Source organism: Pongo pygmaeus, chromosome 12 (assembly GCF_028885625.2).
Source record: "Pongo pygmaeus isolate AG05252 chromosome 12, NHGRI_mPonPyg2-v2.0_pri, whole genome shotgun sequence".
Lineage (NCBI taxonomy): Eukaryota > Metazoa > Chordata > Mammalia > Primates > Hominidae > Pongo > Pongo pygmaeus.
In genome coordinates this window covers 71805300-71830558 of record NC_072385.2, presented here as the reverse complement: position 1 = coordinate 71830558, position 25259 = coordinate 71805300, and the positions used below count along the sequence as shown (strand labels likewise).

The 25259-nt window shown below is 42.4% G+C and overlaps 1 long non-coding RNA gene across 1 annotated transcript; it reads right to left on the bottom strand.

The window, feature by feature from the left end:
* Positions 1-370: 370 nt before the first annotated feature.
* Positions 371-24319, bottom strand: LOC134737798 (uncharacterized). Its single transcript, XR_010123100.1, has 3 exons — positions 22696-24319; positions 2013-2105; positions 371-1459 (listed from the first exon to the last, which is right to left on the bottom strand). It is a non-coding gene; the product is annotated as an uncharacterized LOC134737798 (long non-coding RNA).
* Positions 24320-25259: the final 940 nt, after the last annotated feature.

Sequence of the window (25259 nt, the reverse complement as noted above, 5' to 3'; positions counted from 1 at the left end):
TGATCCACCTGCCTCGGCCTCCCAAAGTGCTGGGATTACAGGCGTGAGCCACCATGCCCGGCTGGCTCACACCTCTAATCCTAGCACTTTGGGAGGCTGAGGTGGGAGAATTGCTTGGGCCCAGAGTTGAAGACCAGCCTACGCAACAAAATGAGACTCTGTCTCTGCAAAAACATCAAACAATTAGCCAGTCACCATGGTGCATACCTGTGGTCCCAGCTACATGAGAGACTGAGGCAGGAAGATCACTTGAGCCTCGGAGGTGGTGCCTGCAGTGAGCCATGTTCATGTCACTGCACTCCTGCCTGGGTGACAGAGCAAGAGCCTGTTTAAAAAAAAAAAAGTGCTGTTTATTATATATCAATAATACCTGAGTAGACAGCGTGTTCAGTGGTCCTACAGATCTGTCTCTTACTGAGTAGACAGCGTGTTCAGTGGTCCTACAGATCTGTCTCTTACTTCAGCAGTGTTTGGATGGAAAAGACCTGGGGACTCATAAATAAATAAATAAAATAAAAAAAGAATATCCGAGTAAAGCTGTTAAAAATAGCATATTTCCCTTTGGGAGGTCGAGGCAGGTGGATCACCTGAGGTCAGGAGTTCATGATCAGCCTGGCCAACATGGCAAAACCCCGTCTCTACAAAAAATAGGAAAATTAGCCGGGCGTCATGGCACGTGCCTGTAATCCCAGCTACTCGGCAGGCTGCGGCAGGAGAATCGCTTGAACCTGGGAGGTCGAGGTTGCAGTGAGCTGCGATTGCACTACTGTACTCCAGCCTTGGTGACAGAGTGAGACTCCATCTCAAAAAAAAAAACAGAAACAAAAAAACAAAACAAATCAAAACAATGTAGAATATTTCCAACTTTACTTTCTCTTAAAAAAATTTTTTTTGGCCTGGCATGGTGGCTCATTCCTGTAATCCCAGCACTTTAGGAGGCTGAGGCAGGAGGATCAGTTAGGGCCAGGAGTTTGAGTCTAGCCTGGACAACATAATAAAACCTTGTCTCTACAAAATATATATATTTTAAATTTTTTAAGGTTTTGTTTTTTTGTTTTTTTAGGTCTAACATATACAGTATTCAGTTTCCTCTTAACCAGATCCTGTAAAAGGCCCACAGCCACTCCAGTGCCTCCATAGACAGGGAGAGTAGAAAGAAGTGGAAGTAGCAGAAGTCTTAACTGATTGCTCTTTAAGTATTAAAATTCTGGGGGGAAAACAAGGCCAGAGGATCGCTTAGCCCAGGAGTTCGAGGCCAGCCTGGGCAACACAAAGAGGCTCTATTTTTATAAAAAATAATTTAACAAAATTAATCGAGTACAGGTGCAGGTGAGCCTGTAGTCTCAGCCGCTTGGGAGGTTGAGGCAGGTAGATCACTTGAGCCCAAGAGTTCCAGGCTTCTATAAGCTTTGATTACACCACTGCACTCCAGCCTGGATGACAGAGCAAGACCCAGTCTCTAAAGTGAAAAAGAAAGATAAAAAGAGAAAATAGTTACAAATTTTACAAAAACATACGCTCATTTGTATACATGGCAAGGGCTTTTTCCAGGGTCTTGGAGGAGGCCTATGTGAGTGCGGGACCGATGCAGATGACCTCCTAAGCACTCCCTGGGTTTGGAGGAGGGAGGGATGACGGTATAGACCCCGCAGTGGAATGGACTTCTCAGCTCCATAGGCTCAGAGCTGTAGTTTGGACATTAAGCTGCATGGCCTTGTTCTGAGGTCACAAGCTAGTGAGGCCCTACGATGTATCCATTACACAAGGAATGGGGCAAGTTTTGAAAGGTCAGTGGCACCCTCCTCTGCCGTTTATGCATGATCACCAATACAGACCTGCCCCGTCACTCAGGAGATGGGCTCATGTGCTCAGGCAAGGAGCGTAAGACAAGACGCACAGATTCTACTACTGTGCTGCTGTGGCTACTATTTGCTGATTTGTGACTTGAGGCAGATCATATAATCTCTAGGCGTTGGCTTCAACACTAGTAAAATGAGAATCACAAGAATTACCTATTTGTGAGTAATTATTTTCCATGGAAATAATTTGAATCCTTGTTCTGAAATTTGGCTGATCTCTTCCGTTATCTAAAGTTCCTTTTGCACCTGGAGAAATAGTGAAGTGAAAGAGGATTAGATAGCACGGGCAGGGGACCCCAGGTGGAGGGGCCACTGGTGCCCTCCGCTCAGGCCAGAGGAGAACTCACTGAGCCTGCGAAGGAGCCTGTGCAAGTGAGGGCCCTGAAGCTTACGCCTTGTTTGCTTCAAGTAAAATCTGCCTCTGTCTGGAAGACTTCTATTACAATTTTTTTACATTTTTGGAATTACTATTTATTGGGTCCTGCTTTGTGCCAGCCACATATATGCATGTTTTTCTCAACATTAGAAACACATGGAAAGCTTTAAAAAATATACTAACCTAAGACCAATTAAAGCCAAATCTCTAGGGGTGGGGCTTGAGTGTCTAGTTTTTAAGAGCCCCCAGATGATTCTAACGTGCAACCGGAGTTGAAACTCTCAGCACACAATGTTACTTTACATGTTAGCTTCTTAACGCCTTACACGAACCTGGAAAATAGGTCCTCTTATCCATATTCAAGTATATGAATAAACTGAGGCTCAGAGAGGTTAAATATTTTACTCAAGAGGAAATCACAGAGTCATAATTCAAACCCACACTAGTTTGACTTCACAGGCTGCTTTGCTATACCAGTTCCACTTTATGTGCCTCTCTGAGAAAGAACAAACTTTTTCATTCAAAGGCAAAACGCAGTGATGAACAAAATATCATGAACTTTTCATGGCAAATGCGACCACCTTAATTTTAATCCTTTAAGAGACAAAAGAATAGGCCAGGAGAGGTGGTTCACACTTCACCTGAGTCTAGGAGTTTGAGACCAGCCTGGGCAACATGGCAAAATGCCATCTCTATGTCTCTACAACAAACACAAAAAATTAGCTGGGCGTGGTGGCACAGGCCTGTAGTCACAGCTACCCGGGAGGCTGAGGTGGGAGGATCACCTGAGCCCGGGAATTCCAGGCTGCAGTGAGCCGTGATGGCGCCACTGCACTCCAGCCTGGATGACAGGAGTGGGACCCTGTTTCAAAAAAAATAATAAACTAAAAAATAAAAAAAGAGAGAAACAATAGAATAAAGCCACATTCCAGAGTTTAGTTCTAAGTTGGATGAGTCCTTTGTATCCAACAAAACTTCTGATGATCTTTATTGAAGAGAAGCTTGTTGTTGATGAAACTCCTAAGTACCATCTGGGATTGGAATGGGTCCCGGTGGGATACAGCCTCAGATCTCCTGGATACCAGATAATTAGAAGTCACATAGAATACAGGGCCTCAAGCCCACCTCATGTACCCCTCACATTAGTTCCTAAATCCCATGTCTTCTTTTCTCTTGGATTCATTGTTCACATTGCTAGAGTTCAACCCCAACTAATTATTTCAGTAAAGATCTGTGGATGGTACAATTTCAGAATCTTTGGATATACAAAAATAACCATATTTTGCACTCTCACTTGAAAGAGTTTTTCTCAGTCTGATTTTTCCTCAGATTGTTGTCTTCCAGCAATGATGCCAGTGAGAAACCTGATGCCACACTGATTCCCACTCCTTTGAGCTTAACCTGTTTATCTCTTTAGAAGCTTTTAGGATTTTACCTTCGTGCCCAGTGTTCTAACATTTCACCATGACATATCCAGGTAGGTGTTAGTTTCCATTTCATTCATCTTGGTTAACATTTCCAATGAGAAGACTTGTATCTTTCTGAAATTTGGAGAAATATTACTTCTATCATTGCTTTAATGATTTCTCCTCTACATTCTCTCCTTTCTCTCTTTCTTTTTTTGTTTTTTTGAGACAGAGTCTCGCTCTGTCAGCCAGGCTGGAGTGCAGTGGCGCAAACTCGGCTCACTGCAAACTCCGCCTCCCAGGTTCAAGCAATTCTTGTGCCTCAGCCTCCCAAGTAGCTGGGATTACAGGCATGTGCCACCATGCCTGGCTAATTTTTGTATTTTTGTAGAGATTGGCTTTCACCATGTTGGCCAGGCGGGCCTCAAACTCCTGACCTCAAGTGATCCTCCCTCCACAGCCTCCTAAAGTGCTGGGATTACAGGCATGAGCCATTGAGCCCGGCCCATTTTTACTTATCTGACCCCTCAGTGAATCTCTATGAGGAATGTCCAGGGCTCGTCCCACTCACTTTTCTTACTGGTTGATTCTAGAGTTGGGATAACACTGAGCTCCTACCTGGATTGCTGTCTTCTGCAAGTGTTTTGGACGGTGGTTTCTTTCAGTACTGTTCCTATATATCTGATCCTGTTAGATATCTATCTCTCAGGCACGTTGCAACATTTCTGGTAAAGCCCTTTCTTGCTTTTTAAGCTGTTATAAATTGGGATCTGTGTGTGTGTGCGTGTGTGTGTGTGTGTGTGTGTAGCATGTAGAAATGTCAACAGTCCTGGGGAATATAGTAGGTATTCAATAAGTACTGTATATTTTGAATTCATAAAAAATGAATGTATGGGCTGGACACAGTGGCTCACACCTATAATCTCAGCACTTTGGGAGGCTGAGGCAGGAAGATCACTCGAGCCCAGGAGTTTGAGACCAGCCTAGGCAACACAGTGAGACCTCCCCATCTTTATTTTATTAAAAAAAAAAAAAAGGAGAAGTAGAAGTAGAAGATGAAGAAGAAGAAGAGGAGGAAGAAGAAGAAGAAGAAGAGGAAGAGGAAGAGGAAGAGGAAGAGGAAGAAGAAGAAGAAGAGGAAGAAGAAGAAGAAGAAGAAGGAGAAGAAGGAGAAGAAGAAAGGAATAAAGGGGGAAAGGCATCTATAAGGAACTTATAAAGAAATTTACAAGAAAAAAACATTAAAAAGTGGGCAAAGGACATGAACACTTTTCAAAAGAAGACATACAGACAGCCAACAATCAAACAATCACACAAAAAAAGCTCAACATTACTGATCATTAGAGAAATGCAAATCAAAACCATAATGAGATACCATCTCTTCCCAGTCAGAATGGCTATTACCAAAGAGTCAAAAATAGGCCAGGTGCAGTGGTTCATGCCTCTAATCCCAGCACTTTGGGAGGCCAAGGCGGGTGGATCACCTGAGGTCAGGAGTTCGAGACCAGCCTGGCCAACATGGTGAAACTTCCTCTCTACTAAAAATAGAAAAATTAGCTGGGTGTGGTGGCAGGCCCCTGTAATCTCAGCTATTTGGGAGGCTGAGGCAGGAGAACCACTTGAACCAGGGAGGTGGAGGCTGCAGTGAGCTGAGATCGTGCCATTGCACTCCAGCCTGGGTGACAGAGCAAGAATCTATCACGAAAAAAAAGTCGAAAAATAAATGATGCTGGTGAGATTAAAAAGAAAAAGGAACACTTATACACTATTGGTGGGAGTGTAAATTAGTTCAACCATTGTAGAAGACAGTGTGGTAATTCCTCAAAGATGTAAAAACAGAAATACCATTCAACCCAGCAATCCCATTACTGTGTATATACCCAAAGGAATATAAATTGTTCTATTATAAAGACACATGCACGCATATGTTCATTGCAGCAATATTCACAATAGCAAAGACACGGAATCAACCTAAGTGCCCATCAGTGGTAGACTGGATAAAGAAAATGTGGCGCATATGCACCCTGCAATACTATGTAGCCATAACAAAGAATGAGATTATGTACTTTGCAGGAACATAGATGGAGCTGGAAGCTATTATCCTTAGCAAACTAATGCAGGAACAGAAAACCAAATACCGCATGTTCTCACTCATAAGTGGGAGCTAAATGATGAGAACACACGGACACACAGAGGGGAACATCACACACTGGGGCTTATCCAAGGGTGGAGGTGGGAAGAGGAAGATCGGGAAAAGCAACTAATGGGTAACAGGCTTAATACCTGACTGAGGAAATAATCCCACAACAGATCTCCATGGGGGCAGGAGGGGGCTAATCCAGCACTTTGGGAGACCGAGAGGGGAGGATCACTTGGCGCCAGGAGTTCAAGACCAGCCTGGCCAACATGGCAAAACCCCTCTCTACTAAAAATACAAAAAATTAGCTGAGCATGTTGGCGCACCCTTGTAGTCCCAAGTACTAGGGAGGCTGAGGCACAAGAATCACTTGAACCCAGGAGGTGGAGTTTACAGTGAGCCGAGATGGCACCACTGCATTCCAGCCTGGGCGACAGAGTAAGACCATCTCAAAACACACACACACACACACACACACACAAAACTCATGACACAAGTTTACCTATGTAACAAACCTGCACATATACCCCTGAACTTACAAGTTAAATAAATAAATGGTAAAAGAAAAAAAAAAGAATGAATGCATATATGTGTTATGTGTGTTTTTTCTGTTGTTCTTCCTGTCTGTACATCATTCCTATTTCTACTTCTTCTTCTTATTTATTTATTTATTTATTTGAGACAAGGTCTCACCCTTTCACCCAGGGTAGAACACAGTGGCGTGACCATGGCTCACTGTAGCCTCTACCTCCTGGGCTCAGGCGATCCTCCTGCCTCAGCATCCAGAGTAGCTGGGATCACAGGTGCATGCCACTATGCCCAGCTGGTTTTTTAATTATCTGTAGAGACAAAGTCTCACTGTGCTACCCAGGCTGGTCCTGAACTCCTGGGCTCAAGCGATCCGCCCACCTCAGCCTCTCAAAGTGCTGGGATTACGGGCATGAACTACTGTACCTAGCCCATTCCTACATCTTTTGAAGAATGCATCCTCCTTTCCCCCAACATGTGCTTCTGGTGGGGTTATCAAATAAACCCAGGCCCCGAGACCTTATGTATGGACCGGTGACCCAACCCTAACCAAATGGGAATATCTTATTTTCGTGGCCATATTTACCAGTACAAAACAGAATAGGTAACCCGACATGGTCCATTAAGTCTCCTTCTGTAGGAGAGTGAATGAAGTCAACACACAGATAAGCTGAGCCAGAGTTGTGGAGGATGAGGGATGTAGATAGACAAAGAGAAACCTGGAGGGCAATTGCATTTGAGCCACTAGATATGGCAGCCAAGTTCACCGTTTAACTTTCCAGGGGCATAGGTCAAACAATTGCCTTTTATGCTTAAGCTTATTTGAGCTGGGACTCTATAACGTACAACTAGAAGAGTCCTGACTAATACAATGCCTAAAGAAAGACTATTTCAACTTTGAGGAGGATTGGTAAGCATTGTAATCTCACAGCTCTGAAAAGCAGTGTACCTTCAGTATTGTCCAGGAGAATGGCTGTCACAGACATAATCCTGTGGTGGAAATGGAATCACTAAGTCTTTAAGATCAGCCAGCTAATTTCCCTTGATCTAATTCCCAGGGCACCAAGAAGCCTCTGATTATAAATTGCCTACCCAGATAGAATTGCCTAGAAAGAGAGTAAGCAATCAACAAGAATATCCAGTATACTCAATACTTCTTTTGTTTATTGTTAAGCAATAAGTTGTCAGTGCTCTAAAATCAGATCACTTTGGTGAATGCTAATATTGAATTTTCTGAACCTAGAAAGGCCTCGAGCCAACATAATCTAGTGGTTAAAATATAGATTCTAGCGCCAGACTGCTTGGAGTTGAATCACAGCTCTGTTACTAGCTGTGTAACTTGGGTTGAGTTTTTTAAGCTATCTGTTCCTTATTTTCTCATCTATAAAATGGGACTATAATAGTAACTACCTCATAGCGTTGTTAAATGAGAATTATATGCGTTAATACCTATAAAGGAATTAAAACATAGTAAATACTGCATAAGTACTTGAAAAAATAAAATAAATACACTAAGGTGAGGAAGAGACCTGGAATGTGGTATCCACTCCAGGGAGACTGAATGACTGCCTCTCCAATACACGAAGAAGTTTAGAACCTTTTTCAATTATTGGCTTACATTTCTAAGTGATGGGCTGAATTCTAAACTTCTAGAGGACAGGAATGTGCCATACTCATCTTTATGTTTCTAATGCCTGGGACTTGATAGGCCCAAAGAGACAGAAAGTACCCTGTTCATGAAATCCAAAGATAGGGGTTGAATCTTCACTATACCGCCTACTATTTTTCCTAGATCAATTTGGTTAACCTCCCTGACCCTCATTTCCTGCAGCAGCAGTAAAATGAGAATAATAATACCTCTGTCAATTATTGTGAGGATGAAAGAAGATAATAATTTAGGGAAGTGTCTGGGATGTCGTACATGTTCAATCAATATGGGTTTCCTTCCAATGTTAAAGTTTATAGTTATATAAATTTTTTCATATTATTCAAATAAAGGAGAATATATTCATTTAAGCATTCTATGACAAAGTACCTTTGCAGAGCTTATAAGGTCAGCTGTTAGCATCATGACAATAATGCTTTAAGAAAATAAGTAAAAGGCTGGGCGCAGTGGCTCATGCCTGTAATCCCAGCACTTTAGGAGGCCGAGGCAGGCGGATCACCTGAAGCCAGGAGTTCAAGATCAGCCTGATCAACATGGTGAAACCCCATCTCTACTAAAAACACAAAAAATTAGCCGGTGTGATGGTGCATCCCTGTAGTCTCAGCTACTCGGTAGGCTGAGGCAGGAGAATCTCTTGAACCCGGGAGGCGGAGGTTGCAGTGAGCCAAGATCATACCACTGCACTCCAGGCTGGGTGACAGAGCGAGACTCCATCTCACAAAGAAAATACATAAAACATAAATGTATGACTTTTTAGGGAAATGATTTCACTTTCTGAATCCTTGGCCAGGACTTTTAACTTTAAATGAGATAGAATCAGCTGAGATACTGGTTGGTATACTAGTTATTAAAAATCTTCCGTACAGGGCATAGGAAAATAAATTCAAATGTATTCACTTCTTTATACATTCAAAATCTATTTTGATGAGCATCTATTATGAGCTAGGCACTTTGCTAGAGATTAACTACGCATTTTCTATGTTGAATCTGCAATGAACATAATTTGCATCTTCTTTAGCTTTAGTTCTTAACAGATGACATGTTCAAATTTCTTAAGATGCTGATTACTCATTCATTCATTCAATATACATTGAGATCTGTTCTATCCCAGTCACTCTGCTAGATGCTGGGGACATAATAGCAAACAGACAGATAAGGCCCCAGCCACCATGGAGCTTACATTTCCATTGGGGGAAGGGAAGGAAAAGAAGTAAAATAATTACAAACTGCCATGAGTACAAGAAAGGACACAAAAAAGGAAGAAAGATGTACAATAGCAGGGGAAGGAGCAAGGAATCTTCCATCAGGGTGCTTAGGGAAGGTCTCAAGGGCAGGGATGATCCCAGTTCACTGCTATGAGGGGCATGTAGAACATGCCTGGAACACTAGGCACTCAATAAATGAGTAAGAAGATAACACATAAGCTGAAACCCAAGATTGGCAACCATTCAAGGAGAAGAGCATTCCAACCAGAGAAAACAGCACGTACAAAATCTCTGAAGTGGAGAACTTGGAATGTTTGAGGACTTGAAAGAGATCAGTGTGGCTGGAGCAAAGTGATCAAGGAGGGACAAGAGTAGGAAAAGATGAGGTTGGAAAAATTGACAAGGACCAGCTAGATTATGCCGGGCCTCAGAAGCAATGGTAAGGAGTTTGTAGTTTATATAATTTTTAAAAAAATAAACAGAATAATTCTAGTAACAAGGGTATAACTAAAGGGAAATATATTCACTAACCCAGACACTACAGATGCTTTTATTTTTTTCAAGTTAATCAACCTCTTTATTTGAAGACAGGGCAAAATAAATAAAAATATTTGTCTTTCACTTCTGGCTCAGATTTGGCATTTCTTTTTTTTAAGTTTTATTTTAAGTTCAGGGGTACATGTGCAGTTTGTTACATAGGTAAGCTTGTGTCATGGGGGCTTGTTGTACAGGTTATTTCATCATCCAGGTATTAAGCCTAGTACCCATTAGGTATTTTTCCTCATCCTCTTCCTCCTCCCACCCTCCACCCTCTGACAGGCCCCAGTGTGTGTTGTTCCCCTCTATGTGTCCATGTGTTCTCATACAGGTGCTCCTTGATTTACAATGGACATAAGTCCCAATAAAACCATCTTAATTTGGGGCCTGGCGCCGTGGCTCACGCCTGTAATCCCAGCACTTTGGGAGGCCAAGGTGGGCAGATCACGAGGTCAAGAAATGGAGACCATCCTGGCTAATACAGTGAAACCCCATCTCTACTAAAACTACAAAAAAAAAAAAAAAAATTAGCAGGGCATGGTGGCGGGTACCTGGAGTCCCAGCTACTCAGGAGGCTGAGGCAAGAGAATGGCATGAACCCAGGAGGCAGAGCTTGCAGTGAGCTGAGATTGTGCCACTGCACTCCAGCCTGGGTGACAGAGCGAGACTCTGTCTCAAAAAAAAAAAAAAAAAAACAAAACCATCTTAAGTTGGAAATATTGTAAATCAAAAATGCATTTAATACACTTAACCTACCAAACATCATAGCTTAGCTTAGCCTACCTTAAACATGCTCAGAACACTTACATTAGTCCAACGTTACATTTGTTGGGTAAAATCATCTAACACAAAGCCTATTTAATAATAAAGTGTTGGATATCTCATATAACTTACTGAATAATGCACTGAAAGTGAAAAACAGAATGGCTGTATTGGCACTTGAAGTATGGTTTCAACTGCATGCATACTGCTTTCGCACCATTGGAAAGTCAAGAAATCGTAAGTTGAACCATTGTAAGTTGAGGACTGTCTGTATATTTCTATGACTTGTGACTGAAGTTGACAAGAGAAAGATCATGAAGATGTACTTGATGGAATTCCAGGCATGTTAGCATAGTTCTTAGTAGGTCTTAAAATGGAAATAAAACTCAAGGCTTTATTCTGAGAAATTCTTCAAGCCTCTTTGTTAAATTCATATCAGCACTAGAAAAGTACACAATATCTGCATAGATTTAAACAACTTTTAATCCAATTCAAAAGGGAGGTATGATATGATCCTTAGGATTTGTGTTGTGGAAATAAAGTATTAATAATACTCTCTCTTGGGTGGGTACGGTGGCTCATGCCTGTAATCCCAGCACTTTGGGAGGCCAAGGCAGGTGGATCATGAGGTCAGGAGTTCAAGACCAGCCTGACCAACATGGTGAAACCCCACCTCTACTAAAAATACAAAAATCACCCTGGCATGGTGGTGAGCGCCTGTAATTCCAGCTACTCAGAAGGCTGAGGCAGGAGAATCACTGGAACCTGGGAGGTGGAGGTTGCAGTGAGCCAAGATCACACCACTGAACTCCAGCCTAGGCAACAGAGCGAGACTCTGTCTGAGGAAAAAAAAAAAAAAAAACTAGGCTGGACGCGGTGGCTTATGTCTGTAATCCCAGTACTTTGGGAGGCCGAGGCCAGCAGATCACAAGGTGAAGAGATCGAGACCATCCTGGCCAACATGATGAAACCCCATCTCTACTAAAAATACAAAAATTAGCTGGGTATGGTGGCATATGCCTGTAGTCCCAGCTACTCGGGAGGCTGAGGCAGAAGAATCGCTTGAACCCGGGAGGTGGAGGCTGCAGTGAGCCAAGATCGCGCCACTGCACTCAGCCTGGCAACAGAGTGAGACTCCATCTCAAAAATAATAATAATAATAATACTGTCTCTTTAATTGTTTTTAGGGGCACTTCATAGAGCCACCCACTTAGATAACCTTCTGTAAATATCCCCACATTGCATTCCCTACCTCAGTTTATGGCCACATAAACTGAAACAGGAAAAAGAACAAACTGGGATAGGTTGAGTACACATTTTTTCCTTCACCTCTATTGACCCTATCTGTATTTCTTCCACTATCAAAGGCAACAAACAAAGGGAATAAATAAAGCCCTTCTATGACAGGTAAGACTGTTAGCCCAGAATGATTTGGGGCCATAAAAGCGGGTTGAATTACTCTGACTGGAGGGTGACAACCAATCTGATCTGGCCCTTCATCTTTTTCCATCCTCCAAATCACAAAAATCTAAACATATAACTGCAATAAAATAGGAACACCATTTGGAATTACCGTGACAATTGTTATAGAGATTAACATTTTAATTGAAAACTTCCTATGTGTAAAAATAGCTTAAACAGGATGTCTTAGTTCATTTTCTGTTTCTATAACAGAATACCATAGACTGGGTAATTTATAAAGAAAAGAAATTTATTTGACTCTTGGTTCTAGAGACTGGGAAGTCCAAGAGCATAGCACAAGCATCTGACAAGGGTCATCCCATGGAGAAGAGTGGAAGGCGGAAGTGAGCACATTAGACAGAGAGACAAGATGGGGCCAAACTTATCCTTTTAGCAGGAGCCCACTCCCATGACAATGAACCTACTCTTACAATAATGGCACTAATCCATTCATGAGGCCATCTTTAATCACTTCTTAAAGGCCCCACCTCTTATTTAAATATCATAATGGCAATTAAGTTTCCAGCACATGAACTTTGGGGGACCTATTCAAACCATAGCACAAGAGATAAGAGGAAATAACAGATGCGAACTAGTTCATTCAAAAGGAATTAGTAGTTTTTGCTTTTAAAAAATTCAAATCAATTGCATCTTTTGGTATTACTCTGTAACAAACACTTAAAATACATTATATCATGTTATCCTCACGGCAACCCTTGAGGTCAGTTTTAATATTTCCATTTTGTAAAGGAGTCTTAGAGAGGTTATTTACCCAAAGTCACACAAATGATATCGTTATAATAATAATGGCAAAGTCAGATTCAAACCCAAGCTGACAATTTTTTTGTCATTTTATAAATAGACATAACACTTTCAATAATTATTTTACATCGCCATTATCTGAAATTAGACAGCTCATCAAGGGCTCTAAATAGGATGCTTAACAGCAACCATCTTGTTTTGAAAACCATCCCATTATGTTTGTATAGCATTTGTCACAAAGTGTTTTCATTGGATCTTTATCGCATCCTCTGAGGTAGGCAGGTAGATGTTATAGAATAGGAAATTGAGGTGCTGAGAGAAACAGTCACTGCCCCAGGGTAAGGCCAAGTTGGATTCTCACAGCTCATCATCTCTATGTTGAGGAATCTCTGTTGTGCTGTGAGTTGTGTGTGTCTACGTCAGGGCCCCACACTGGGCTAGAAGCTCTTTGAGGGCTGGTCCTGCCTATGTCTTGTTTGTGACTCGGATGCCTAGCCCAATGCTGAGAGCCCATATAGAGTTATGTCACTCCATAAACATTCTAAACAGCTTTATCAAGGTATAAATAACTATGAAATAATATGAAGTATGTATATTGGTCTCTGCCCCGGGTCCTGACGTAGAACTCTTAAAACCCTCGTTAATAGAGACACTAGGAGAATCTTTTGTTTTAATATTCAGATTTTTTTTTTTTTTTGAGACAGAGTCTTGCTCTGTTGCCCAGGCTGGAGTACAGTGGCACCATCTTGGCTCACCACAACCTCTGCCTCCTGGGTTCAAGTGATTCTCCTGCCTCAGCCTCCCAAGTAGCTGGGATTACAGGTGCCTGCCACCAGGCCCAGCTAAGTTTTGTATTTTTAGTAGAGACAGGGTTTCACCATGTTGGCCAGGCTGGTCTTGAACTCCTAGCCTCAAGTGATCTGCCTGCCTCAGCCTCCCAAGGTGCTGGAACTATAGGCGTGACTACTGCACCCGGCCTTGTCTATACTTAATTTATTTTCTCTCCTCTCTCAAACCCACTCTAATCAAGTCTTCCTTCCACTGTTTCACTGAAACTGCACTTATGAAAATCACCAATGACCTCCATGTGGTCAAATCTAAAGGACAAATCTCAGTTCTTGTCTTGTTCTGCCTGTCAGTAGCATTTGTCTTATTGGTTCGTCTCTTTTTCTTTTATGAGACAGAGTCTCACTCTCTTGCCCAGGCTGGAGTGCAGCGGCATGATCTCGACTCACTGCAAGCTCCACCTCCCGGTTTCATGCCATTCTCCTGCCTCAGCCTCTCGAATATCTGAGACTACAGGCGCCCGCCACCATGCCCAGCTATTTTTTTTTTTTTTGTATTTTTGGTTTTTTTGTATTTTTAGTAGAGATGGGGTTTCACTGTGTTAGCAAGGATGATCTCAGTCTCCTGACCTCATGATCCGCCCGCCTCGGCTTCCCAAAGTGCTGGGATTACAGGCATGAGCCACCGTGCCCAGCCTGAGACCCTTTCTTCACCTTGTCTCCAAGACGCCACCCTCCATGGTTCTCCTCATACCTCAATTGCATTCCTTCTCTGCATTCTTTGTTGAGGTCTCCTTTATTTTCCTAAGCGTTAAAAACAAGTGTACCTGGGTCGCATTCCATAGACCTTTACTCTTCTCTATCTACATATCCTCACTCCTCGCTGTTCTCAAACAGTCCATGACTTTAAATACCATTTATATGTTATTGCCTCCCAAATTCATATACCTAGCTGTCTTAGTCTGTTTTTGCTGCTATAACAAAATATCACGGACTGGGTAATTTATAAATAATAGAAATTTATTTCTCACAATTTTGGGAGCTGGGAAGTCCAAGATCAAGGTGCTGAAAGATTCAGTGCATGATAAAGGGCTCTATCTCTGCTCCCAAGATGCTGTCTTGTTGCTGCGTCCTTTACAAGAGACAAATGCTGTGTCCTTACATGGCAGAAGAGATGAAAGGGCCAGGCAGCTTTTACAAGGGCATTAATCCCATTCAAGAGGTCAAGGCCCTCATGGCCTAATCACCTCCCAAAGACCCCACCTCTTAATGCCATCTCCTTGGGGTTTAAGTTCCACACGTATGAATTTTGGAAGGACACATACATTCAAACAATAGCACTAGCCCAACTTCTTACCCAAATTCTAGAAATATGCATTTATCCAGCAGGCTAGTGACATCCCCATTTGGATGTCTACAGGCATGTAAACAAGCCAAAAACAAAACTCCTGATCTTCTGAAGAGCCTCATATTGCTCCTCATTCAGCTCACCATTTCATAAGAGTAGTAACTCCATTCTTCCACTTGCTCAGGCCCAAATCTGGGAATCATTCTTAACTCTTACTCCTCCTCTCACGTCCCACATGCACTCCATTAGAACACCCAGTGAGCCATTCCTGCAAAACTTATTCACAGTCGGACTGCTTCTTATTACCTCCTGCTCTGCCAGTTTAGTCCAAACCACCATCATTGCTTGCCTGAATCATTGCGATAGCCTCACAATTGATGCTCCACTTCTATCCATGGCCCCCTCACTCGATTTTTTACCCAGTGAAGTGATACTTTTAATATTCAAGTTAGATCATGTTTGTTTTCTGTTTAAAACTCTCCTGTGGTTTCCCATTCTACTCAGGATGAAATAAGCTCTTCTATGATGTGTCTATACCACCACGATCTCCACCCACTCTTATCTCATTTCCTATAGCTCTCCACTGTTCACCCTACTCTGTCCACAATGGTATCCTTGCTATTCCTCAGTTACGCCAAGCACACCCCATCTCAGAATCTTTTTACTTCTAATATTCTCCAGACATTCATAGGTAATACCCTAACTTCCTTAATAGCTAGGCCTTTCCTAACTACCCACATATAAAATAAATTTTCTCATCTCTCTCTGTCCCCTTATCATGATTTTTTTTTAATTAGCTGCCTCAGGACATCTTCGAATACCTTGATTTATTATTCTTCATAGCATTATTTTATAATATTTCATTTTTAAATAATTATAGTCATACGTAGTTGTAAGAAATTATACAAAGATTCTGTGTACCCTTTACTCAGTTTCCCACAATGCCCACATTTTACAAAACTGTAGTAAACTATCACGACTAAGAAACTGACATTGCTGGCTGGGCGCGGTTGCTCACACCTGTAATCCCAGCACTTTAGGAGGCCGAGGCGGGCAGATCACGAGGTCAGGAGATCGAGATCATGCTGCCTAACATGGTGAAACCCCGTCTCTACTAAAAATACAAAAAGAAATTAGCTGGGCGTGGTGGCGGGTGCCTGCAGTCTCAGCTACTCGGGAGGGTGAGGCAGGAGAATGGTGTGAATCCGGGAGGCGGGGCTTGCAGTGAACCGAGATCGCGCCACTGCACTCCAGCCTTGGGCGACAGAGCGAGACTCCGTCTCAAAAAAAAAAAAAAAAGAAAAAGAAATTGACATTGCTACAGTCAAGATACAGAGTATTTCCACAGTTCCACTACCCCAGAATCCTTCATGCTGCCCTTTTATAGCCACAACCATTTCCCTTCAACCCCCACCCCCTCCTTAACCCCTGACAACCATTAATCCGTTCTCTATTTCTATCGTTTTGTTACTTCAAGAATGTTATATAGCACAGGCACAGTGGCTCACTTTTGTAATCCCAGCACTTTGGGAGGCGGAGGTGGGCGGATCACTTGAGGTCAGGAATTCAAGACCAGCCTGGCCAACACGGTGAAACCCCATCTCTACTAAAAATACAAAAATTAGCCGGGCATGGTGGCACGTGCCTGTAATCCCAGCTACTCGGGAGGTTGAGGCAGGAGAATCGCTTCAACCTAGGAGGCGGAGGTTGCAGTGAGCAGAGATCACACCGCTGCACTCCAGCCAGGGCGACAGAGCAAGATCCGTCTAAAAAAACAAACAAACAAACAAACAAAACCACAACAACACAGATTCCTGGGGTCCATCTCCAGAGTTATTGATTCAGTAGGTCTGGGGTAAGGTTCAAGAATCTGAATTTCTGACTAGTTCCCTGATGATGCTGATGCTGCTGATTCATGGACCACACTATGAAAATAACTGTCTTAGAACATTTTAAAATTTCCCTCCTCATCTTCACCTGCCTGATTTATTACTTAACCTTTAGTCCTTCCCTCATCTCAATACATGGTGTTCCATGGCACACTGTACTTACCTTATCACCTATCATACTGTACTGTAAAATCTGATTTAAATGTTTCTTGCTCACCAGACTGTATCCTCAACACCTAGCACAGAGTCTGGCACAAAATAGGCACTCAATTTATATGATGACTGAATAAATTCCTTAATTTTGACACTAATAGATTCAACTGAAGCAATATCTGTACAGCCATAGGATATTTAGAAGGAAATCCTCCTATGTACTAGAAATAAAAAATGAAAACATCAAGGCAAGGATCTCTTGATTGATAGGTTTAAGGAAAAATACATCAAGGCTTTTTTAGTTAAGATTTACTGGGAAGTTTTTGTGTTTATTGCAATTCATTTCAACCAAAACACCAGACTGAAATAATGATGGACAACAAAGGTCAAGAATGCAAGTTGATTAGAAAAACAAACAAACAAACAAACAAAAACAAAAAAAAACTTGACCTATTTTTTTTTCAATAATTGCTTCAAAGTCTGTATTTTGTTCTTCTAAAAGTGCACTCTTTCTGGGCGTGATGGCTCACACCTGTAATCCCAGCACTTTGGGAGGCTGAGGCGGGTGGATCACCTGAGGTCAGGAGTTCGAGACCAGCCTGGCCAACTTGGTGAAACCCCGTATCTACTAAAAATACAAAAATTTGTCAGGTGTGGTGGCGGGTGCCTGTAATCCCAGCTACTTGGGAGGCTGAGGCAAGCGAATCACTTAAACCCAGGAGGCAGAGGTTGCAGTGAGCTGAGATTGCACCATTGCACTCCAGCCTGTGCAATGGAGCAATATTCTGTATCAAAAAAAAAAAAAAAGTGCACTCTTTGCCTTCAGACTAAACACCCCAAACCACAAGACTATCTAACACAGCCAAGCCTTGAAAACAACTCTTTGACTCACATCTGGCCAGATGTTGAAATCTGAACATATTTGCTTGTAGAGGTCTACAAACCATAGTCTAAAATTTCAAAACAAAGAAAAAAACTCTAGAAACCTGAAGTTTTTCATAAGTTCGTGGCAAACTCATTTAGCAGCAAAATCTGACCTGAACAGATGCGTATCTGTATCTAGCCTTTGTTTACCCTACTTATGGTTAATACTAACGCATTTTTTGCATGCATATTTTGGTTTGATTACAAGATTCTGCTCCAGATCCTGCTGGGCTGTTACACAATATATGGGATATGCATTATATTCCTGTCTAAAATCCTGATAACTCTCAGTTCTGAAACACATCTGGCAAGAAAGAATTTGGATACAGGATTATGTGCCTATGCTAAGAATGAGATATGAATTTCTCTTAATCTCTGTTATTTATCTACTCTACTCTAAATATTTATCCAAATTATACCCTCTGTTATCTTATTGTTTTGTATGTGAAAATTGGTCTTGAAAGTAGTTTTCTTCATTTTATCTATTTTAATATCAGTTAAATGTGTTGGAAATTCAATGTTCCTATTCATATGTTAGACTTTCTTTTTAAATCAGGTTATAGGAAATTCCATACTTCTTTGGAATCCTTGTGGCTCACTTCCATCAGATGAATCATCGTCATCCTCATATGAATCATCGCCAGAACAATTTCAAAGCATAGAACTAAAAAATATATCTAGTGGATAACATTATTTTGGAATACATTTGGAAGATTAATGTCACATTTAAAAACCATTGACATTTGGTAGTCTCAACAGACGAAAGCCGAATTTTTGCAGATTAAGATGTGAAGGGGGAATGACAAACTGAAATTATTGCAAAGAGAAAAAAAAAATCCACCTAAAATATATTTAGGAATGAACTGAACAAGAAATGTATGGATCTATGTGAAGAAAATGCTACTGGGAAACTTTAAAAGAAAACTTGGGTAAATGGAGGACCACATGTTTTCAGGTGGCATATTTAGTTTCAAAACAAAGAAAAGTCAGTCAGGTGAGCTTAAATTGAAAGAGGGGTTTATTTATTTTATTTTATTTTATTTATTTTTTGAGACGGAGTCTTGCTGTGTCACCCAGGCAAGAGTACAGTGGTGTGATCTTGGCTGACTGCAACCGCCGCCTCCCAGGTTGAAGCAACTCTTCCGCCTCAGCCTCTGAGTAGCTGGGATTACAGGCGCATGCCACCACGCCTGGCTAATTTTTGCATTTTTAGTAGAGATGGGGTTCCGCCATGTTGGCCAGGCTGGTCTCGAACTCCTGACCTGAGGTGATCCCCCTGCCTTGGCCTCTCGAAGTGCTGGGATTATAGGCATGAGCCACCACGTCTGGCCAAAAAGGGGTCTATTTGAAGGAGGAGAGGGGGTACCTTGTGGAGATCCCTAAGAGTGGACAGGGCAGTAGAGCTTTAGTAGTGGCAAGCTAGGACCTGGAAAGCCCCAGAACCAGGGGCAGGTAATCCATCATACCCCTCTGGGGCCACAGGACTTCATAACTGCTTCTCTCTGAATCTGCTTCTTTCTGCAGCCTTGCTTTCTCTGTACTGCATACATGTAGATCAAACATCTCTCCCTCCTCTTCCCTTATTTTCTAGGTCAAGAGACCAGTTAAAACTATGTAACTCCACATTTCCAAGAAAGAGAATCTGATTGGACCAGCTTGAATCAGTTTTCCACCTGCCTCTATTCCAATCAGCTATGGCAAGGGAGAAGCGGGTTAATAAAGGATAAGGATGCCAACTGGGATGTGGGGAAGTCGTGGAGCAAACTGACTGGCATGTGCATTATAAATAGATGAGCAGTTCCATATTGTGGAGAGGCAACAGGACAAGAGGACAGGCTCTGGGGTCAAACTGCCTGGCTTTGACTTTTGACCTTGCCACTTATTAGCAGCTTCACTTTGGACAAATTATTCAATTTCTTTTTCTTTTTTTTTTTTTCTCAGATGGAGTCTCGCTCTGTCACCCAGGCAGGAGTGCAGTGCTGTGATCTCGGCTCACTGCAACCTCCACCTCCCAGGTTCAAGCAATTCTCCTGCCTCAGCCTCCCGAGTAGCTGGGACTACAGGTCCATGCCACCATGCCCGGCTAGTATTTTGTATTTTTAGTAGAGATGGGGTTGCACCGTGTTAGCCAGGATGGTCTTGATCTCCTGACCTCGTATCTGCCCGCCTCAGCCTCCCAAAGTGCTAGGATTACAGGCGTGAGCCACCGCGCCTGGCCAAATTATTCAATTTCTTTATGCCTCGGTTACCCCATCTGTAACATGAGGGTGATAATAGAGTTGTGTGGATTAAATAACACAAATAACACTTTGTAGAAACTACATAAGTACGTATTACTTTTATAAAGATGTCTGTTTCCCCTAAATTAGTCAATAAAAGTACTGCAATCGCAATCAAAATTACAATTTTTTTTTTTTTCTTTTTTTTATTATTTTTTATTATTATTATTATTATTATTATTATTATTATACTTTAGGCTCTATGGTACATGTGTGCAACGTGCAGGTAAGTTACATATGTATACATGTGCCATGCTGGTGTGCTGCACCCACCAACTCGTCATCTAGCATTAGGTATATCTCCCAATGCTATCCCTCCCCCCTCCCCCCACAATTTTTTTTTTTTTAAGACAGAGTTTCGCTCTTGTTGCCCAGGCTGGAGTGCAATGGTGTGATCTCGGCTCACCGCAACCTCCACCTCCCGGGTTCAAGCGATTCTCTTGCCTCAGCCTCCCGAATAGGTGGGATTATGGGCATGCCCCACCACAGCAGACTAATTTTGTATTTTTAGTAGAGATGGGGGGCGTTTCTCCATGTTGGTCAGGCTGGTCTCGAACTCCCAACCTCAGGTAATCTGCCCGCCTCGGCCTCCCAAAGTGCTGGGATTACAGGCATGAGCCACCACGCCCGGCCACAATTGTTTTTTAATTTGACAAAGTTTAAAGTTACCATGGAAGAAATAATATATCTCTGGAGAGGATGGCAGGGATATCCTCTGCCATCCTGGGAAGAGCACACAGATTTATACACTATTGGTAATGTTCTAGGTTAGGTTGAGGTTGGCTTCATATTATTATGCTTTTAAACTTACATATATTACAAAATTCTATTTTATGTGTATTAAATATATTTTTAAGGACAATTCTTAAAGACTAGTATGCAGAGAGTTATCCCATCAGAAATTTTTAAATAATCTAAAGGTATGTTAAAACAGTATTACTGCCCAGCAACAGATAAATCAATGAAGCAGAAAAAGTACCTATGGACATTTAGTACAGTCATCCCGTGATATCTGTGTGCGACTGTTTCCAGAAACCCCCGCGGATAACAAGTCCACTACATAAAATGTAGTATTTGCATATAACCTACCCACATCCATCCTCCTGTATACTTTAAATCACTCTAGATTACTTATAATACCTCATGCAATGTAAATGCATAGCATTTGTGCTGGGATTACAGGCGTGAGCCACTGCGCCTGACAAATTATTTTTTTAAAACTCTAAAAATGCTGGAAGAAAATACAGGTAACCATGACATCAAAGCTAGAAACAAAGGAAATGACTCATTAGACATATCTACGTAAAAAATTAAAAACTTCCTTCAGTAAAAAAAAAAACAAAAAAAACCATAGGTGACATTAAAAGATGAATTTTAAAAACAGGAAAAATATCTGTAAATATCTCAATCATAGGTTAATATTTCTAATATACAAAAAGCACTTGTAATTTCTAAAATGTGAATATTTCATTTTAAAAATAGGCAGAAGTCATGAACCAGCAATTCACAAAAATAGAGCCAATAATTATATGAAAGATGTTCAGTTTTACACGTAGGCAACAAAATGCAAATTAAAACGAGTCTTTTTTAAAGAGATGATAAAGATCACGAAGATTGACAATATCTAAGATTAGCAAGGAGATGCAGACAGCATATTCATTCTTATACTGTTAATGGAAAAGTAGTAAATAGGTTTCTAGGGGAGCGTCTGGTAATATCATTTAGAGTCTCACAAACGTGCATTTTCCTTGATCCAGTAATTTTATTTCTATGAATTTATTGTAAAAAAAAATCAGGGACATGTACAGATTTACATATAAGAATATTCATCTAGGATTGTAGACCTGAAAAGCTGTCAATACCCGAAAAGTCCAACAACTTAGGGACTGGTTGAACAAATTATGATATCTATTCAGCCATTAAAAATGATTCTGTAGGCTGGACCCGGTGGCTCATGCCCACAATCCCAGCACTTTGAGAGCCTGAGGTGGGAGGATCACTTGAGCCCGGGAGTTCAAGACCAGCCTGGGCAACAAGACAAGACCCCATCTCTTAGAAAATATATAAATATAAATATAAATATATATATGTAATCTATTTTAATTTACCTGCAAAGACATTACTGGGAGATAACGCGCTTACTTTTTTCTATTTTAAAAAACCAAACACCTTTACGTATATGTATGAAAACTCTAAATTTATGTAGCAATATGTTAATAGTATTATCCACGGCGGCAAGAATGAGAGTTTGTTTCTTTTATAAACATGTATGTACTATTGAACTACTGCTGCTATTACAGGGAGCAGGCATTTTTTAAAAGCACTACTCTTCTTACAGTCAGGAAATACAGGACACTATTACTTCGCGGGGCAGGACGGGCACTGGGAAGAGTCCACGCGGGCGAAGGCAGGTGAAGACAGGGCTCGCTGACGCCCCCGGTCGCCCGCGCCTCTTCCCACAGGTCTCCGAGGAGCCCAGCGACCGGAAACACGCCACACCAGGCCTCGGGAATTCTGGGCATCGGACGGACAGCTCGTGACCTCAGAAGGAGGAAAACGGTCACCTTCTGAAAGAAACACGAACTCCTTTTTCCTGTATCAGAACATTTCTTATTCACCTGAGCGCGGCGTTTCTATCCTGAGATGTTGGGAGGAGGTTCGAGGTGGGCGGGGCGACGGTTTTCTCTTGGAAATGAAAAACAGCCTTTCCTGCTACCCCCGCCCGCTCACACAAGCTAGGCTTGGAGTCTGCCCCGCGGAAAGCCGTTTCTATGGGTGACGACGTATGGCAACGCGTCTAAGGGAACGTCAGCGAGTGGACTATTGTGTTCCCAAAGTCGCCCTGAAAGGAGGACAGAAGTCCGGGGGAGCCGGGGGCGTAGAGGCGAGGCACGATCTGATTGGCCCGCGGCCGCGCAACGATGGGGCGGGACGCGGCAGAAGTGCGGGCGTGCAAGGGCGTCCCCGCGCGCCGGCTAGTCTCTCTCACGCCCTTGCGGGTGCGCAGGTCTCTAAACTGGGCGGAGCAAGGGAAGTGATGTGTGGCCTCCGGAAGGACACGCGTAAATCCTCACCCATAAGTAACGAGTCGCCGTAGTCAAGCGAGGCCCTCCTACGATACCAATCCTGTGGCGGGTGTGGCACTGCCGAACCTGAGGAATGAGAAAGGAGGCCCAGCAGAAAGTTCGCGTCAGCTGCCGGCCGCTCCCGGCGTAGCCTAGGGCGGGGAGGGATTGACTCCCCGGAACATCCCGGGGTAAAGACCTCGCAGAACAGCGAAACCGCTGAGGGACTGTTGTGTGGCGAGGCCTTGGAGACGGACAGGCCAACACACTCCCTTTCCTCGTGAGGGTCACAGACCTGCCTACTTGGGAACGACATAGACCTGACAGTTGTGTTTGGGGGTGGAGGTTGATGACCAGTTATTGAATGAATAGCAGAGACATTTGCGTAGGAGTGTTGATGCGAGATTTTTTTTTTTTTTTTTTTGAGATGGAGTCTCGCTGTCTCCCAGGCTGCAGTGTAGTGGCAGGATCTCGGCTTACAACAACCTCCGCCTCCTGGGTTCAAGCGATTCTCCTGCCTCAGCCTCCCGAGTAGCTGGGACTGCAGGCGCATGCCACCACGCCCGGTTGATTTTTGTATTTTTAGTAGAAATGGGGTTTCACCGTGTTGGCCAGGCTGGTCTGGAACTCCTGACTTCAAGTGATCCGCCCACCTCGGCCTCCCAAAGTGCTGGGATTACAGGCGTGAGCCACCGCGCCCGGCCCCCCACTGGCCACTATTATTATAGTTTTTAAATCCTCTTAATTGTAGATACTAGTCTTTTTATTTTATTCTTAGAGGGAATTTTGTTTTAGATGAGAGGCAAAATTGTAAAAAGGCAAGTTTGAATATAATTACAGACTATATTTTAAGGAAGAGACAAATTGAAAATGTACACGTTTTTCTAAATATTTAAAATAATTAAATGTTTAGGCAGGCACATTAGAAAACATAAAAAGGAGCAAAAACTCAGCACTAAACCACTGGTTAGAGTTAACTGCTGTTAACATTTTAGTGTTTTCCTTCTGTTATTTTTTCCTATCTTACAAATACTGAATCACTAAACAATGCACTTGTTAGACGAACATAAACCACCCTGTGGCTTTATCTGTGGAGCAGGACTATGGGAGACTTTCCCTTTGTTAGATATTTCTGTATCACTTGGAGTATTATAAAATGTACATGCATTCCTTTTCTAACCAGAAAATCTAAAGTGTTTTTTTGTTTGTTTGTTTTTGAGACGGAGTCTCGCCCTGTCGCCCACACTGGAGTGCAATGGCAGGATCTCAGGTCGCTGCAACCCCTGCCTCCTGGGTTCAAGCGATTCTCCTGCCCAAACCTCCTAAGTAGCTGGGATTACAGGTGTGCACCACCACGTCCAGCTAATTTTTTGTATCTTTAGTAGAAACGGGGATTCACCATGTTGGCCATGCTGGTCTCAAACTCCTGACCTCGTGATCTGCCCGCCTCAGCCTCCCAAAGTGCTGAGATTATAAGCGTGAGCCACCGTGCCCAGCCGAAAATCTAAAGATACTGAAAAGAAACAAAGGAGTACATCATGAACATTTTTTTCGTATCACTGAGTATTTTATAACTGCATCATTGATTTTAAAAGAATTCATGGCTTTGAAAACTAATATTCTACAAAGTAGCTTTTGATTTAACATGAGATTTTATATATGTGCTTATCTTGGTTCTCTATGAAACCCCACTGAAATAAGAAAATGTAAACACCAGCAAGGACTAAGAGAATGAGAAAGAGACAATAGTGGATGGGAAAAATTGGCATCTACTTAGCGGAGGAAGGAAAGGGAATCCAAGAAGGCTGACTGCAGAGGGGAATGTCAATTAGAAGTAAAGCAATTTATGGCTGGGCGCAGTGGATCACAGCTATAATCCCAGCATTTTGGGAGCCCGAAGCAGATTGCTTGAGCTCAGGAGTTTGAGACCAGCCTGGGCAACATGGCGAAACCCTGTCTCTACCAAAAATACAAAAAATTACCTGGGCATGGTGGTGTGTGCCTATAGTCCCAGTTGCTCCAGGGGCTGAGGTGGGAGGATCGCTTGAGCTGGGAGGTGGAGGTTGCAGTGAGCTGAGATTGTGCCACTGCACTCCAGCCTGGGTGACAAAGTGAGA